Genomic DNA, 18034 nt, shown 5'->3' with positions numbered 1-18034 from the left:
AAAATACCCATTCCATCGTTCTTTTTTTTTGCTCGAACATTCTATCGTTCTTCTAAAGCAAAACCTAGACTTAAAAAAAAAAAAAAAAAAAACCATGACTTGCAGAATCCATGGCCGGCTATGACACCTCAGATTTTTTTTGTTTTTTTTTTTTTAGATTTGGGTGGGCTTAGATAATTTATAGTAATATTTCTGGTACCATTTGAGAATGATGTTACATAATCCCTGGTGCTTTAGGGTTTGAATGCAGTTAACCATATATGATTTTATAGTTTTCGTTATATGATGAGCTATGATTTTATAATTTATAGTAGGGTTAATGGTGGCATAAATACCTAATGTTTGAGCGAAACTATACTTATGTACCTAATCTTTTTTTTCGACAGCAATAATACCGAACGTTACGTTTTTGTGTTTCCGTCACTACCTCCACCATTAACTTATAACGGATGTACACGTGGCATCATCATATTTAATCTGCATATTTTGCATTAAAAAAAGAGTAAAATGTATATAAGTTTTGAATTGAGCACAACCAATGAGTCATTTTGTCCCATGGCTGAGTTTCACTTGTGACTCTCTTTGACAAAAGCAAAGTCACCACTTCCAGCGAGCGGTGAGAGAAGGCGCTTTTCTTGATCATCGTCGATCTCTGTCGAGTCGTGCGGCGGGCCGTTTGATAAAGAATCACTCCCATCTTCTTCTGTAAAGATCCAAAACACAATTAGTGAAAAAAAAAGGTTGATCAGATCAGCGAAATAGATTATTTTTGGGAAAGGCTCACCAGAACCGTCGTGATATCCCAGCGACTATTTAACGGTGGTTGCTTGGAGGCTTTCGGGCAGCAAACAACTGCATAAAACACCTGCAAAATGAATAGTTATACTTAATCATGTGGAGAAGTGAGTAGCAATTGAGGGCTTTACCGAGGCGAGCAAGACGATTGAGGTGAGCCTGGTGGAGAGATCATGAGTGAAGTGGTTGCAGTTCTTGGAGCCTGGTGGAGAGATTGTAAGTGTCTCCGTGATACTCCGACGCAACGCCCTCGATGAATGCTCGCAGATCGTGGCACGGCAATTGTACCCCGGGCAAGTCTTGGGTTCCACTTCGAACACACCGCTCACCGCATAATCGTGCGCTCCGAATCCGTATTCCTTCCCCTCCACTGCCACAATCACTCAATACATCACTCTAACTAGCTGAAGAGAAAGGGAATTCAGATCCTAGGCACTAGGACAGTATAGAGCTTTAGACGCGGCAAAAGTCGTGTCTAAAGCTCCCAAAGTCGCGTTTATTTACCTAATAGACGCGACATCAGACGCGACAATGGTCGCGTCTGTATGTTCGTGTCTGTTGGTAAACAGACGCGAGAAGTCGTGTCTAAAATTAGACACGACTTTCAGACGCGATAAGTCGCGCCTGTATCTCCATTTTATGTTGCAACAAATAATTCCCGCCTTTTGGCGGGAGAGATACAGACGCGACTTATCGCGTCTGAAAATATTTATGAAAATTCTACAGACACGATAAGTCGCGTCTAAAAACTTTCCCGCCGGAAACCGGGAAATGTTTTAGACGCGAGTAATCGCGTCAAAATCCTTTCTTTTTTTTTTTAATTTGTGTAAATTATTTTTTAATTAATTTAAATTATTAAAAAATGCATATTAATTAATATGATATCTTAAAAGCCGTAAATATCTCATATAAACTAATATAAACGTCATACATGTATCATACGATATTCACATAACAAAATAATACAAAATAGCAGTCTATGAGATGCACATCTACGTCTCGGATCCTCCCGGTCGCCCTCCTCCAGGTCCCGCTCCTTTCCGTGCTCCTGATCCTTTGCCCTTCGAGCTCCCTGGTTTTGTTGCTTTTCCTTTACCCTTCTGAGCGGGACGTGTCACAGATGGTGGATCAGGAATAGTTTGAGTGGGACGCGTCACTGATGGTGGCTCAGGAATCGTTTGAGAAGATGTCTGCGGTGAATGCATCCTTGCCTGCGTAGGAGTCGGCTGTGAGGCAGCGCTACTCCCTGGCTGAGTCGACGGACAGAACTGTGATACCATCTGAGCTACATCGGGAGGTAAGGCCGGAATCCGCATACCAGGAATGCTTGCAGCTTGAAGGTTTTCAAGGAGCTTTCCTAAGAAACCCAACATCGATATCAATACTCTTGGCGATCCTTGTGAAGCAGAAGAAGAAGCTTGACTATCATCGATTCGTTGCGCATTGATAGCCGATCCTCTCTGGACAACCGAGCCAATCCCCGGAAGATGATCAGACCTGACCCACTAGTACAAAAAAGACCTTTGGGTGTGACTTTTTTCGCAACCAAAGTCAATTTTCGCACCCAAAGATATCTTTAGGTGCGACTTTGGGTGCGACTTTTTCGCACCCGAAAGTCCGCACCTAAAAGTCTTAGGTGCGAAAAGTCGCACCCAAAACTCTTGACTTTCGGGTGCGACATTTAGGTGCGACTTTCCGCACCTAAAGTCGCACCTAAAAAGTCACCAAAAATAGGCTTTCAGGTTTGTTCTTATCTCCGTCGCCGCTCCTCGCCGCAGATAAGAACAAACCCGAAAGTTGCACACACACATATACACACAGAGAGAGAGAGAGAGGGAGGGACTGGTCGGAGGCTCGGGACTGGTCGAAACCCACAAATGGTCGGAGGCTCGGGACTGGTCGGAGGGGCTGCAGCGGAGGGGCTGGTCGGAGGGGCTGGTCGGAGGCTGAGAGAGAGAGTGTGTGTGTTAGAGAGAAGGGGGAGAGACAAAGTGAGGATGAGAATCTAAGAGGGAGAGGGAGGGATTACCTAGCCGGAGAGAGATCACGACGACGGAGCTCGGAGTGGTGGCGGCGACGGAGCTCGGAGTGTGGTGGTGGTCCGAGAATTTGTAGGAGAGAAATCGGAGAGAGAGAGACGAAATGAAATGTTTTGGCTCGGATAGAATGAAAACCGAGCAAAAATTTGATTTATATAAAACTTTGAATTTGGGTGCGACTTTGTCGCACCCAATGACACTTTTGGGTGAGACTTTGTCGCACCCAAAGTCCTATGTCAGTACTTTTGGGTGCGACTTTGTCGCACCCAAAGACACTTTTGGGTGCGAAAAGTCGCACCCAATGACACCTTTGGGTCCGGATTTCCGCACCCAATGATATTTTAACCAAAAAGAGGGGGAAAGTTGGCCGATAAAATGTTTTCAGTCTATGGGTGCGACTATGTCGCACCTAATAGTTTTGATAGACTTTTGGATGCGAAAAGTCGCACCCAAAGTTAAAAAAATCAGCGAAAATTTTCATATGCTTGTTTGAGTTTTGGGTGCGAAAAGTCGCACCTGAAAGCCTTATTTGGTGCGTATTGTGGGTGCGAAAAGTCGCACCCGAATGTCTTCCGCACCGGAAAACAGTATTTGTAGTAGTGACCCCGAGAACCTCTTGCATGGCATATCTCTCCCACGCCTCCAAGTCTTCTGGTAAACCTTGGTCAGTGGCCTGCCTCCTTTGCTCGTCGACGAGCGCTTGGATCCGACTCTGTACGCGTTAAGAATATAAATTTAAATTTATAAAATAAATGTTATTAAGTAAACAAGTTATTTTATAACTTACATATGCCCTTTCGCTCTCCGCCGAGGTCCACGCACCCTTCTTGGTATAGACCTTCTGATAGTTTCCAAGCAAGGTGTCCGGATTGCCGTCCTCGTCTTTCTCAAAATTTACAAGGAAATAAATCAAATATTGAAATTATTTTAAAGTCAAGCAAAGAAACTTACGTTCTTATGACGAAGGGCATTGAAAGACACCGTCCCTTGCAAGCTGATACTTTTCTTCTTTGCTCGATTCGCAGAGTTTCGAGCACTTTTTGCCTGCATAAACACAAACATATATATTTAGTAAAAACAATAAAGCGTTACAAACATATAGACGTTAGAAAACAAACCTTGTACTCTGGTGTCTCAAAAAGATCCAACACCATTACCCAAGCTTGGGCGTTCACATTTGAAGGAGGGTTGTTCAATGCGTACGCTCGATCTGACCCACATTTTTTCTTATAGTGAATTCCGCATTTTGTCTTCACATTCCGTAGGCGTTTCTTCGCTTCAGCAATGATAGCCTGATCGATTCTTTCTCGTCCATCGCCTGCTCGTCCAATGACTCTTGTCTCAGGATCTATGCGTCTAATGTCATACTGCTCGTGCATCAACTCCAAAAATCTTTTTTGCTGCGCTGGCATTACCTCATTCCAAGAAATTGTATACGGAGGAATGATGTTGTATACGGAGGAATGATGTCGCGAACCAAACCGCCTAAGAAGTTTGTGAACATCATGTAATCGGTTTCTTCATCCTTTTCCGGCTATAGAAAAGCGTCGTAGTTCGGGTAATAGTGCACCAACTCTTTTGGCTTGCCCATCTTGGCTCTCTCAGAGGTCACGCCGGTCGTGATTCCGCGCTTGGTCGGTGGCATCCTGCATCATAGCCACTATCATCGCGGCGATGGGATTGATCCTCTCCACCGCTACCTCCCGCTCCCATAGCCATCGACATATCTATACATTTAAAAGCAAAACAAAATGTTAAAAATAAAAAATTTCAATAATTTAATTTCAAAATATAAATCCAAGAAAACATAATTACTCATTCATCGTCAGCATATACATAATCTATGTCATCCAAGTCTAAATCATCAGGACGATCAACATTGCGATCAACGAAAACATCTTGGTCAAGTTCTTCGTCATCTATAAAATCATCATCCTCTATGTTATTACTTAAGGATATAGATTATATGTTTATAGATATAAAAATTGGATTATTGAGTTCAGGAGTAAGAATATAGAAATGTTAATTCTCAATGTAGCATACAAAATCATGCAAAACACAGGTGATATCAAGTACGCTATAATTTGACAAATTCATACCTCATAGCATAGTGCTGTGCTGCTGCGTATGATATAGATGGCTCAAGATGCGAGTGTGACACCAATATAACTATATATTACACTATCGAGTACGTACATTAGTATCTATCGGTATCACTTAAGTTTGTACTATATCGAAAATAACGTGCCACGTTTCACCTATATCGCTTTTTAAAAATGATAAAACTGTCAAGTATATATATAAATCGTCACAAGACAATATTGGAAGAATTTTTAATCTTGAAAATGCAATGTATATGTTGGTTAAGCATGTTCATTCATGAGCCAAAACGCTAAAGAGACTGAAACGTGCATGTATCGAGTCAATATCATATGATAGACGTAAAATTCTTTTTTTTTTTTTTTTTTTTTTTTTTTCTGGAACAAGATTTGAGTAAACCAGACCAGAGGATAAAAAGTTACTACAATAGTGTCGAGAAATCCACAATGATTTACTCGGCCAAAAAAAAATGAAAAATATGATGAACCATATCTTTAACCCTTTACCTATAACGAATCATATCTACACTATTTTACTGTCTTATTCATGGATAGATTGACATGAATATATGCACTTTGCAGTACCATTTAAATTTGACGACCTAGTTAGTAGAAGTGTATATTTTTATTAGAAAACAAATACATAACAATCATCTTATTGTATATTCACTCTAGATTGTAGAGTTGGGACAGAATGTTATGATAATTAATAACATATACATTGAAGTTGTAGGTTCAGAGTATTAAATTCAGTGAATTAGGAGGAACAGAGATGACCAATATTTTGGTGCACCACTCAAATCGAAAGATACTTAGACATAAGATCATGACAAAACCCATTTTAGACATAAGATCAGCTAACAATCATCCTATTGTATATTCACTTGGAAAAAAAAAATACTTGTTAAGGATAATAATGCAGTAAGAAGAAAAGGTCAGCTAACGTTTGAACCAGAAACAAAAATCACATCATATAGCTCATCAAAAATTTATTGATCACCTTAAATCTACTCTAAATGATTTGAATCCAAATCAAGAAACATCCTTAATATAAAGTCTCTAACACATATTTTTGTGCTTCTTAGTTTCACAATACCATATTGTATATTTCATCTTTGTGATAACTAATATTATGGTTTAATTTGTTTCAACAGCAAAACTACGATACACGAGACTAACCACATATACAATTCTTATCACACAGATCAAACTAACTACATATACAAACTAACTACAATTCATAAACAAGGATTAGTAAAATCCAAAAGAAGTCTGGGCTTACAATTCAAGATGCTTAATATAAAGTCTCTAACACATATTTTTGTGCTTCTTAGTTTCACAATACCATATTGTATATTTCATCTTTGTGATAACTAATATTATGGTTTAATTTGTTTCAACAGCAAAACTACGATACACGAGACTAACCACATATACAATTCTTATCACACAGATCAAACTAACTACATATACAAACTAACTACAATTCATAAACAAGGATTAGTAAAATCCAAAAGAAGTCTGGGCTTACAATTCAAGATGCTTCCTGATCGATACCTCCTTCTTGATCAAGTGTTACAGATCCTCGGGAATCTCCGGTGCAAGACCTAACACAACCAATTAGATTAATTCAATCCCATGAAATTTTCAAACCCAATATGTGACGACCCGACTTTTCGGACCGTCGTACTAAGCTTAAAAACAACTTTGAAATTTTTTTTAAACATCGTTTCATAAATTTATAAAGTTTAGATTTTAAAATAAAAACAACTTTGAAAATAACCAACATTTGAAATCTTACAAAAACATTATTTGAAAATATGAGAAACACTTAATTCGGAATTCCAAACTAAAGTAGGTGGTTGGAATATTCAACGGAAATAAAACCATAAAAATTCAACTTCAGTTTTGCACAACTAAATAAACTTGGAAAGTATCTTAAGCATAAAAATCTCAAACCGAGTGTTTATAAAATTTCGTAGCGGAAGTCTTTTAAATAAGCGAACGGAACCACAACCCAACCCCTTAGCCATCGAACGCCGCTGATCCACCCTCCTCACTTATTTATTTGTTGCTTACCTACAATACGGACGAATACACATAATATGAGCTAACGCTCAGCGAGAATAACAATAACTCACAAAAAGATGAGTAATGCGATGCATGATCCGGTTATTAGTGTTTTAAATTCTAATAGTGTCATGGTCTTTCGTATCATAAGTCTTATCATATTTTATTCGGGGTGCCCCTAGAGTAGTCGTACCAATTTCAGTGTACACTTTGGAAACGAACTACGGGGCTGCGACCTCCCATAGTTCGCACCATCTAATAACATATCATATGAGAAAACTCCCTTTATGAGCCCGTAGGTCGGCTCGAGAGAATTCTCTTAATACGTCCGTAGCTCGAGGCGGTACGACTCTCTTACTTATCTTATCACTTGATTATTTGCGTTACATACAAAGATGACATATGACATAAACATAAATGAAACATGCTAATAAATAGAACATGTTATGCCAAAATTGTACTAAACTCATCATAACGAGTCATAACATAATAATCACAATTCACTCAATAACATATACATGCACATAAGAGATATCACACAATCAATCATATAACACATATAAACCAATTCAGATCACACACTCATCGTAAATTAATTGTAAACTAATCCGTATTGTAGTGAGATTATTCTCACCTTGTTTCGAGAACGTGCGACTTTAAACTATCGGACGATCGGAAAACGTATTTGGCTCGGGACCTAGACGAAAGAAAAAAATGAATAAAGCTTATCACTAACTATCTCTAGTACTCTTAAAAAAAACATACAAGGCTGCTGGAAAGAGAATTCCAGAACTGAAAATTGGACATGAAAAGACCAAAATACCCTTAATCCTAAAGTATCGGGGAAAAACGTTTTCTGGAAAACAATTCTGAAAAAATTATAGAAGCTAGAGAATAAAAAACTGAACGTTTTCATCTTCAGTGGTGTTACCAAAATCGGATCCCAAATAACAGAGCTAAATTAAAAGCATAAAATGTAAAAAGACGTACGCTTTAAAAAAAAACTTCTGGAACCTATCTGCGCGCTGGTCCAAACTTTCAGTTTAGAAATAGTTCTGCCAATTAAAAACTCATCAAAAGTTTATCATATAATATAAACATATAAAAGTATCTTGTATAAAAATTTCATTCCAAAATACATCTTCTAGGTATTTTAAAAAAAAACAAGACCTTGCTGATTGAATCCATGTAAAACTATATGCGCACCGATGGTAAAATATTTTTAGAATAAAAACGATTAATCCAAAAATCATGAAATTTAAAAGACATACTTAAAACATCTTAAATATTCATGTATAAAATATTGATTTTGAAATTATAAACGTAGCTTTTGTTTAAAAAAAAATAACCATTTACGTTACTTCTCAAAAAGCTTTGCAAAACGAGAACTATTGTAATGAGTATCGTTCATAAGAAAAATGTAACAAACAAGGTCATCATAATCTAATGAAGAAAGATAAAAAGTAAGTAGGAAAAAAAATTACCTCTGAAAGATTAGGAAAGACAAGCTCGTTAATTGATGCTTAAAAAAAAAATCCACCGTGTGACGAGAACAATCCTTAAAAGGTTGAGGTTTCTTTTGTTTGTAAAAAGTAAAATAACATGGAGTTGTATATGGAATAAGGGAAGAGACGGGCAGGAAAGGAAGAAACTGAGACAGAATTATTTTGGCTAAAAAGACTAATATGGCTGGGCAGATGAATGCTCTTTAATTTAATTAATTGTAAACAATGAAGTTTGACAATCTATTTTTTTTTTCCTTAGTGAGAAAGAATCAGCTTGTGAATGAAAGTTCAAAAAGTTATACGACTCTACCAAATATTCGTTATTAAACAAATAACGTCAAAGCAGTTATTGATACATAAACGCATATCAATACAATTACTTAGAATATATATTCACGTGTACCACACTTATTTCTTCCTTTTAGAACTTCCTTATTCATGCATATAATATATACATTAATGTATTTTATCACTTCTTACTGATTCTTATGTATTCACTACTTTATTCATACGTATATAAAGATTTCCATATCAGCATACCCACAAGAACATAAAGTCATATATATTAGCTGGACTTTTTTTTTTTCCTTTATTCGTTCTTATAGGTTTATATCTATATACATATATATATATATATATAATATATATATATATGTACATATATAGCTTAAAAGGGTAACTCTTTTTTATACGTCATTGGTAGTTCTCTAATTACCAACCTTACTAAAAAATTCCATATAAGATTTTATTTTATAAACATATTTTCCAAAAATTAATTTATAAGAAGAAAAAAAAAATTATATCATAACCATCCTTATAATAAAAAGAACGAACATGCACCAAAAAAAATTAACAAACTAAGATCAAACATCACAAATTTCCAACATCCTCATTGTTAAGTTTCGGGGTTTCACAATCTCCCCTACTTATTGGAATTTTCGTCCCGAAAATTAAAATAAGGGTTGAAATATAACATAAAGATTCTTACTTGACAACACTAAGCCTCTAGGAATAGGTCGGGATATCGTGATCTCATATCATCCTCGCGCACCCAAGTTGCTTCTTCGATTTTATGATTCCGCCAAAGTACCTTGACTAACGGAATCACCTTGTTCCTTAGGATCTTTTCTTCATGATCAAGAATTTGTACTGGCTTTTCTTCATACGTCAAGTCTTCGTGTACTTCGATAGGCTCTTGGATTAGCTCATGATTTGGATCGGGCAGGTACTTTTTGAGCATTGAGACGTGAAATACGTTGTGCACCGATGCTAACTCGGGATTCAGAGCTAGACGGTAGGCTACTTTTCCGATTCTGTATGTGATCTCGAAAGGACCAATGTACCTCGGGCTCAATTTTCCCTTCTTTTCGAATCTCATCACGCCCCTGAGAGGTGCTACCTTCAAGAATACAAAGTCTCCTACTTGAAATTCCAGTGGTCGTCTTCTTTTGTCAGCGTAGCTCTTCTGTCGGCTTTGAGCAGTTCCCATTCGATCTCATATCTTCTTGATGGCTTCAGTGGTGTCGCGAATAAAATCTGTCTTCTCAAGGCTGTTTTCTCCGGATTCGAACCAGTGAATCGGAGATCGACACTTTCTACCATAAAGAGCTTCATATGGGGCGACGCCGATGGAAGCTTGGTAGCTATTGTTGTATGAAAATTCAATAAGTGGTAGCCTCTTATTCCAACTCCCACCAAAATCCATGACACATGCTCGTAGCATATCCTCTAAGGTCTGAATAGTCCTTTCGGATTGGCCATCCGTTTGGGGATGAAAGGCAGTACTGAACTTCAGTTGTGATCCCATAGACTTTTGCACACACCTCTAGAAGTTAGAAGTGAAACGACCGTCACGATCTGAGATGATGGACAAAGGAACGCCATGCAGTCTCACTACGTTATTAACGTATAGTTCAGCCAACTTCTCCACGGAGTATGTGACTTTTATCGGTATGAATCTGGCGGATTTGGTCAGACGATCCACCACTACCCATATAGCATCATAACCCTCAATTGTCTTAGGTAAACCAACCACAAAATCCATTGTGATTTGTTCCCACTTCCATTCAGGAACCTCGATTGGTTGTAATCCTCCAGCCGGTCGTTTATGTTCGGCCTTCACTTTTTGGCAGGTAAGACATTTACTGACGAACTTTGCAACATCTCCCTTCATTCCGTTCCACCAGAAGTGTTCTCGGAGGCCTTGATACATCTTCGTGGAACCTGGATGGACTGAATATGGAGTCTCATGTGCTTCGGTCAGAATCTGTCTTCGTAACTCATTTTCGTTGGGTACACAGATCCTTCCATCGAAAAAGAGTACATCATTCTCTGCAAGAGAAAATTTTGACAACTGATCTTCTAGTGCATTGTCCTTAAGCCTCGATATATCAGGATCACGTCTTTGCGCTTCTTTGATTCTCTCGAACAAATCCGATTTTAAGGTCATGTTGGCTAATCCCCAGGTGACAATTTCAACTTCCATGTTGTTGATTTCGCCAACAAGTTGAGGAGATAATGCCTGCATCATCGATAGTCGAGCCTCATCTTTCCTACTTAACACATCAGATACCACGTTCGCCTTTCCGGGATGGTAATGGATACCACAATCGTAATCCTTAACCAATTCTAGCCACCTTCTTTGTCTCATGTTCAACTCTTTCTGAGTGAAAATGTACTTTAAGCTCTTATGATCGGTAAATATCTCACACCGAACACCATACAAGTAGTGTCTCCAAATCTTGAGGGCAAACACCACTGCGGCTAACTCCAAATCATGAGTAGGATAATTCCTCTCGTGGTTTTTGAGTTGCCGTGACGCATAAGCCACGACTTTGCCGCTTTGCATTAACACAACACCGAGACCTGTCTTTGATGCATCGCTGTAGCTAGACAAAGGTTCTCCACTTTCAGGGACTATAAGGATTGGAGCGGTGGTGAGTCTTCTCTGCAACTCGCGAAAACTCTGTTCACACTTCTCGGTCCACTTATACTTCTTATCTTTCTTTGTGAGGGCGGTGAGTGGAGCAGCTAATGTAGAAAATCCTTCCACAAATCTTCTATAGTAACCTGCTAGACCGAGAAAACTCCTTATCTCTGTCATACTTCGAGGTGGCTTCCAATCATTCACGGATTCTATCTTGGCAGGATCGATGGAGATTCCGTCTTTAGAAACCACGTGTCCGAGAAAATGCACTTTATCCAACCAAAATTCACACTTCGAGAATTTGACATACAGTTGGTGTTGTCTCAGCGTCTGGAGTGCAACTCGTAAGTGTCCTTCGTGGTCTTCGGCGCTCTTAGAGTAAATCAGTATGTCATCAATGAAGACGATAACAAACTTATCCAAGACGTCGCTAAAGATCCTATTCATCATGTCCATGAATGCTGCTGGAGCGTTAGTGAGTCCAAAAGGCATGACAGTGAATTCGTAATGACCATAACGGGTGTGCGAAAAGCTGTCTTCGGGATATCGTCATCCTTGACCCGTAATTGATGATAGCCGGATCGCAAGTCTATCTTCGAGAATACCTTCGCCCCCTTGAGTTGGTCAAACAAGTCATCAATCCTTGGAAGAGGATACTTGTTCTTGACCGTCACTTTATTTAGCTCTCGGTATTCAATACACATGCGAAAAGACCCATCCTTCTTTTTGACAAATAGAACGGGTGCTCCCCAAGGCGAATGACTAGGGCGAATAAATCCCTTATCTAACAATTCTTGAAGTTGAGATTGTAATTCTTTGAGCTCGGCAGGGGCCATACGATAGGGTGCTTTGGAAATTGGACCTGTTCCAGGTAGCAACTCGATTGCGAAAGAAATCTCGCGTTCGGGCGCTAAACCAGGTAGATCTTCAGGAAAAACGTCAACATATTCCCTCACCACTAGCACATCTTGTGGTTTTGTTTCGACCTCCTTCGTCTTGTCCACCACAGACGCTAGGTATCCATGACACCCTTTAATCATCAATCTCTTAGCTTGCAATGCTGACACCATCATCTTTGGTTTCTTGAGTGGTCTTCCTACAAAGGTGAACCTCTTCCCCGTCACCGGTTTGAAGGTTACTCTTTTTCGCCGACAATCGATCACTGCATTATTCTCCACCAAGTAGTCCATACCCAAGATGGCATCAAAGTCTTTCATTTCTAAGACAATGAAGTGACTCTTTAGCTCTTGTCCACTTATAATTATCGATACCTCTTTCAGACAATATTCCGATAATAACATATCGCCAGACGGTAATGCCATCCTGAAAACCTTCTTAGTTTTCACTACACTGTCGCCTAATCTCCTAGCCAGTCACTACTACAAAATTGATTTTCTGATGCGCAAGACTATCAGATGCGACTAGTCGCACCTAAAAGTCGCATCTAAATGACTTTCAGGTGCGACTAGTCGCATCTGATAGTCTTTCAGAAGCCGAAAAAATTCGCTCAAATTGTCTTTTGATTTTGACAATCCGATGCGACTAGTCGCACTTGAAAATATGTTGAAACTTTCAGGTGCGACTATGTCGCATCAGATAGTTTGAAAATTTTGAGCGGGCCTCATCTCCCCCTCTTTTATTTCATTAATCTGACGTGGCGAATGAAATTTTTATTTTTTATTTTTATAATCAGGTGCGACTAGTCGCACCTGATAACGCATCAGATGCGACTAATCGCATCTGATAGTATTATCAGGTGCGATTCTGTCGCACCTGATTATTAGGGTTTTGTTTAAAAACCCAGGTCGCGATCCTTTCTTCTCCAGCCGCTCAAACTCTGTAAAAAAAAAAAACGCTCTATCTCCCTGCGAACTTCTCTTCTTCTCCGGTTGTAAACTCATTAGCCCACATCCATCTCCTCCGTCCCTCTCTTCTCCGACTAATCCTTCGCCTAAGAACACTTCGCCGACCACCACCGGACCACCACACCGAGCTCTGCCGAGTCCCAGCCACACCGAGCTGCGCCGCCGAGTCTCAAGTTCCGGTGCCTCCGAGTCCCAGCCACACCGAGCTCCGCCGCTGTCGCTGCTCCATCTCCTCCGTCCCTCTCTTCTCGGCCTCTTCCTTCGCCGACCACCACGCCACGTACCCGTACCCGGCCACCGGACCTCCGCCTCATCCGGCCACCGGACCTCGCCAGTCACCACTGCCTCTCTCTCTCACTCGGTATTTCTCTCTCTCACTCCCTCTCTGCCTCGCTCCCTCTCTGCCTCGCTCTCTCACAGTTCGGTTTAAACTCACAGCCGTACGTCGTCTCGTGCCTCCGGACCTCGCCGTGCGCTCAGCCCCGGCCCCGCTGCCTCCGAGTCACCACCGACTCTCTCTCTCACTCGGTATTTCTCTCTCTCACTCCCTCTCTGCCTCGCTCCCTCTCTGCCTCGCTCTCTCTAACTCGGTTTAAACTCACAGCCGTCGTCTCGTGCCTCCGGACCTCACCGTGCGCTCAGCCCCGACCCCGCTGCCTCCGAGTCCCAGCCACACCGAGCCTCTGTCCCCGAGTCCCAGCCTCTGAGCCGCTGTCCCCGAGTCCCCGGCCGGCCGTCCTAGGTTAGTGTATATATATATTAGTGTATATATTAGTTAGTTAGGTTAGTGTATATATATAATATGTTAGGTTAGTGTATATATATAATATGTTAGGTTAGTTAATTAATGTGAATTATGTAAGTTAATAATAATGTGTAACTTAATTAGTATTAATTTGATAATTAATTTAACATGTTTAGTAATTTGATAATTAATTTTGATAATTTATTGTAAATTAGTTAGTATTAATATGATATATGGTTAAAATAAGTTTGATTTTGATAATTAAGTTTAATAATGTGATTAGTTTATATTAGGTTAAAATTAAGTTTTAGTTGTTTTTTGACATGTTTTGAAATATAGTTTGTGACATTTTTAAATTTTTTGCTTTTAATTAATTTAGATTAATTGTAAGTAAATTATTACCTAGAAATTGTAATTAGTTTAATAATTACATTGATGTTGCTTAGTTTATAATTAGTTAATTAATTTGTGATAAGTTTACGTAGTTGATTTAACATGTAATTAAATTGTAATTTAAATAAGAAAAATAGTTTTGTGACATGCTTTGATAGTTTGTGACATGTTTGATAGTTTGTGATATTTTGTTTATTTCGATTTTTCATTTATAAATGTTGTGATCGAACCACGGAGGTTCGGTTTAGGGCTGAGCTAATTTATAGGATAGTTCTGGATGGTTTGTGTATGTTTTTAAATAATTTTGCAGGTTTTTGGTTTGTCAGTATAATAGGGGAAACTCTGCCGAAATTTCGGTAGAGTTTCGAATTAATTAGTTTAAAACCTCCCAACTTATTCAATCCGAGCTCAAAATAACATATAATTCATAATCTCTCTTTCATTTTGATCTCCGTCGTCCTTTATCAATAACTCTTCCAAACTTTCATTTCTCGCTCTCATTCAGCGAAATGTCCAATCCAAGTAGAGATTGGATCACGGAGAATAATCGGGTGACATTGCAGTACAAAACCGGTGTTAACGAGTTTATTCGCGCTGCAAGAAGATTCCCGAACGAAATTGGCAAATATCGGTGTCCTTGCAAACCTTGCAACAACGTGAGATGGCACGACATCGGGGTTGTCAGGAATCATTTGCGGAACAAGGGGTTTACCCCAGGCTACACAAAATGGTATCATCACGGCGAGCTCGAGCGTGTCGTACTTCCTCATGAAGAAGATTCCATCGGAGGAACAGATCAGAGAGGAATAGGAGGATTGCACGGTGCTGTGGAGGATATCAGGGATCACGAGGATTTCGACGATGCTACGGAGCCGACCCAGAGCGAGGTGCGTGCAGAGGAGCAAGTGGAAGACCTCTTCGCCGAGTTGGAAGCAGAATTGTACCCTGGATGCAAAGAGTTTTCTTCTTTGTCGTTCTTGGTTTCGTTGATGCACCTCAAAGTCACGAACCATTGGACGAACAAGTCTTTTACAGAACTCTTGCAGCTCTTGAAGAAGTCTCATCCAGCTGGTAATCGAATTCCGGAGAAGCATTACGAGGCAAAGGCGAAGCTGAAGCGTTTTGGCATGGGATACGAGATGATCGATGCGTGTATTAACGATTGTGTCCTATTTCGAAAAGATCTCGCGGAAGTCGACGTGTGCCCAGTATGCAACGAGAGCAGATGGAAGCCAACTGGGAAAATGATACCGCAAAAGATTTTGCGATATTTTCCCCTGAAAGATCGATTGAAGCGGTTGTACGCGTCTCGACACACGTCGCTTTTGATGCAGTGGCACGAAAGAGATCGCGTCAGGGAAGTTGGTGTTCTACGACATCCTGCGGATGGTACGACGTGGAAAAACCTGGACGAGAGATACCCAGGCTTTGCTGCAGAGCCTCGAAACGTGCGGCTTGGACTAGCTGCGGATGGATTCAATCCGTTCGGAGAAATGAGTTTATCGTACAGCATGTGGCCTGTGGTACTAACTGCGTACAACTTGCCGCCTTGGTTATGCATGAAGAAAGAGTACTTGATGCTGACGCTTTTGATCCCGGGGCCTCACTCACCAGGAAAGGACATGGACGTGTTTTTGCAGCCAATTGTCGAAGAGTTGAAAGAACTGTGGGAGACCGGATTCCGCGTTCGAGATGGCGCCAACGATGAAGTGTTTCGATTGCGTGCCGCGCTACTTTGGACGATTAACGATTTTCCAGCTCGATCCTATTTATCGGGATGGAGTGGCCAAGGGTATCTCGCTTGCCCGACGTGCAACCTTGACACGCCGTCTTTGAAAGTCAGAAACAGGATCGTCTACTACGACCATCGTCGATTCTTGCGTATGCGTCACCGATTGAGAAAAAGCACCGATCACTACAAGGATCGCCACGAGAAACGCAGTAAACCCGAGAAGTTGACTCCGCAAGACATACTCGCTCAGTTGGCTAGTGTCTCTTGCACGACAACTGGCAAACATGCTGGCTCTGTGGGCAGAAAACGAAAGCGAGCCGAGTGCGAACTAAATTGGGCCAAGAAAAGCATCTTTTACGAGTTGCCGTACTGGTCAGATTTGGAGTTGAAGCATAACATGGACTTCATGCACATAGAGAAGAACGTGTGCGAGAATCTTCTCGGAACCTTGCTCAGCTTAGAAAAGAAGAACTACGACACAGATAAGGCGAGGTTTGATTTGATGGACTTGGGCATCAAGACCGCTCTCCACTTGAAAAAACAAGGGGATTCGTGGTACAAACCGCGAGCATCTTACACCTTAACCCTTGTTCAGAGGCAGCGATTTACCGAGTTCCTCCAATCTGTCAAATTTCCAGATGGGGTTGCTGGGAATTTGAAGAAAAATGTGACTGCTGATGGAAAACTCACAGGTTTGAAGTCGCATGATTGCCACGTGATCTTGCAGAGGTTGTTGGCTGTTGGTATTCGTCCTTTTGTGCCAAAAGAAATACATCAGACGATCTCCGAGCTTTGCAACTTTTTCAAGCTGATAAGTTCGAGAACCTTGAGAGTAGAAGATCTTGAAAATGCGCAAGAGTCTATCATCGAGATCTTGTGTAAGCTTGAGATGATATTTCCACCAGCTTTTTTCACGATCATGATTCACGTGGCGATTCATCTACCAGATGAAGCGTTGTATGGCGGCCCGGTGCATATGCGGTGGATGTACCCATTTGAGAGATACCTTGGGACATTAAAACATTTTGTCAAAAATAGAGCTAGACCAGAAGGCTCTATTGCGGAAGCTTATGTTGTAGAAGAAGCTCTGACGTTCGTTGCAAGGTATCTTGAAGATAAAAAAAGTGTAGATGAAGTTCAAGTGCAAGAGCTCTCTGTTTTTCGATCCGAGATGTGTGTGCCTTATGGGATGATGAAACCGATAGTATTAGACGATGAACCGAAAGAGAACGCGGAGTGGTACATCTATACCAACTGTCCTGAAGTGGATCCATATTTGACGTAAGTTATCGTTGGGAATGTGTTTCAATTCATTCTTTTTTATATATTGCTATTGAAGTAATGTTTTTAATAACAGCGAGCATTTGGATCTCTTGAGCGAATCCGGAGTTCGCGATATTGAAGCGGAGCATAGAAAGAGGTTCAAAATTTGGTTTGAGAAGAAGGTAATAACACAATATCAATGCAATTTTTTGATAAACGCACAAGTGCTAATCAATGCTTTCTTTCGTAATCAGATTTTTGATATGAAAGCTAGTGGTTCTGATGTGTCTGACGAGCTCTATTCGCTTTCTATCGGTTCCCTTCAAGTCACCTATCAATATCCGAGCTGCTTTGTAAATGGCGTGAAGTTCATCACTCGTCGTCGCGATAATCAACGAGTCACTCAAAATAGCGGTGTATGTGTACTTATGGATGATTTCACTTACTATGGTCGAATGGAAGACGTCATCGTCGTGAACTATAGGCATAACTGTAGTGTTGTATTGTTCAAATGCATTTGGTACGGTGACAAGTATCATGCAAACCGACTAGTGCACACCGATAAGACTACTGGAGAAACGAGTGCTTATACTGCGAAACAG

At 40.3% G+C, this 18034-nt stretch overlaps 1 pseudogene; it reads right to left on the bottom strand.

Moving 5' to 3' along the window:
• Positions 1-490: 490 nt before the first annotated feature.
• The window catches only part of LOC149387730 (deSI-like protein At4g17486), a 33172-nt pseudogene continuing 15628 nt past the window's right edge, over positions 491-18034 (bottom strand).

Source organism: Urtica dioica, chromosome 8 (assembly GCF_054948205.1).
Source record: "Urtica dioica subsp. dioica isolate 48M chromosome 8, U.dioica_male_clone48M_v1_H2, whole genome shotgun sequence".
NCBI classification, from domain to species: Eukaryota; Viridiplantae; Streptophyta; class Magnoliopsida; order Rosales; family Urticaceae; genus Urtica; species Urtica dioica.
The sequence above is the reverse complement of the archived record's forward strand: the minus strand, read 5'-3'. Positions and strand labels throughout refer to the sequence as shown.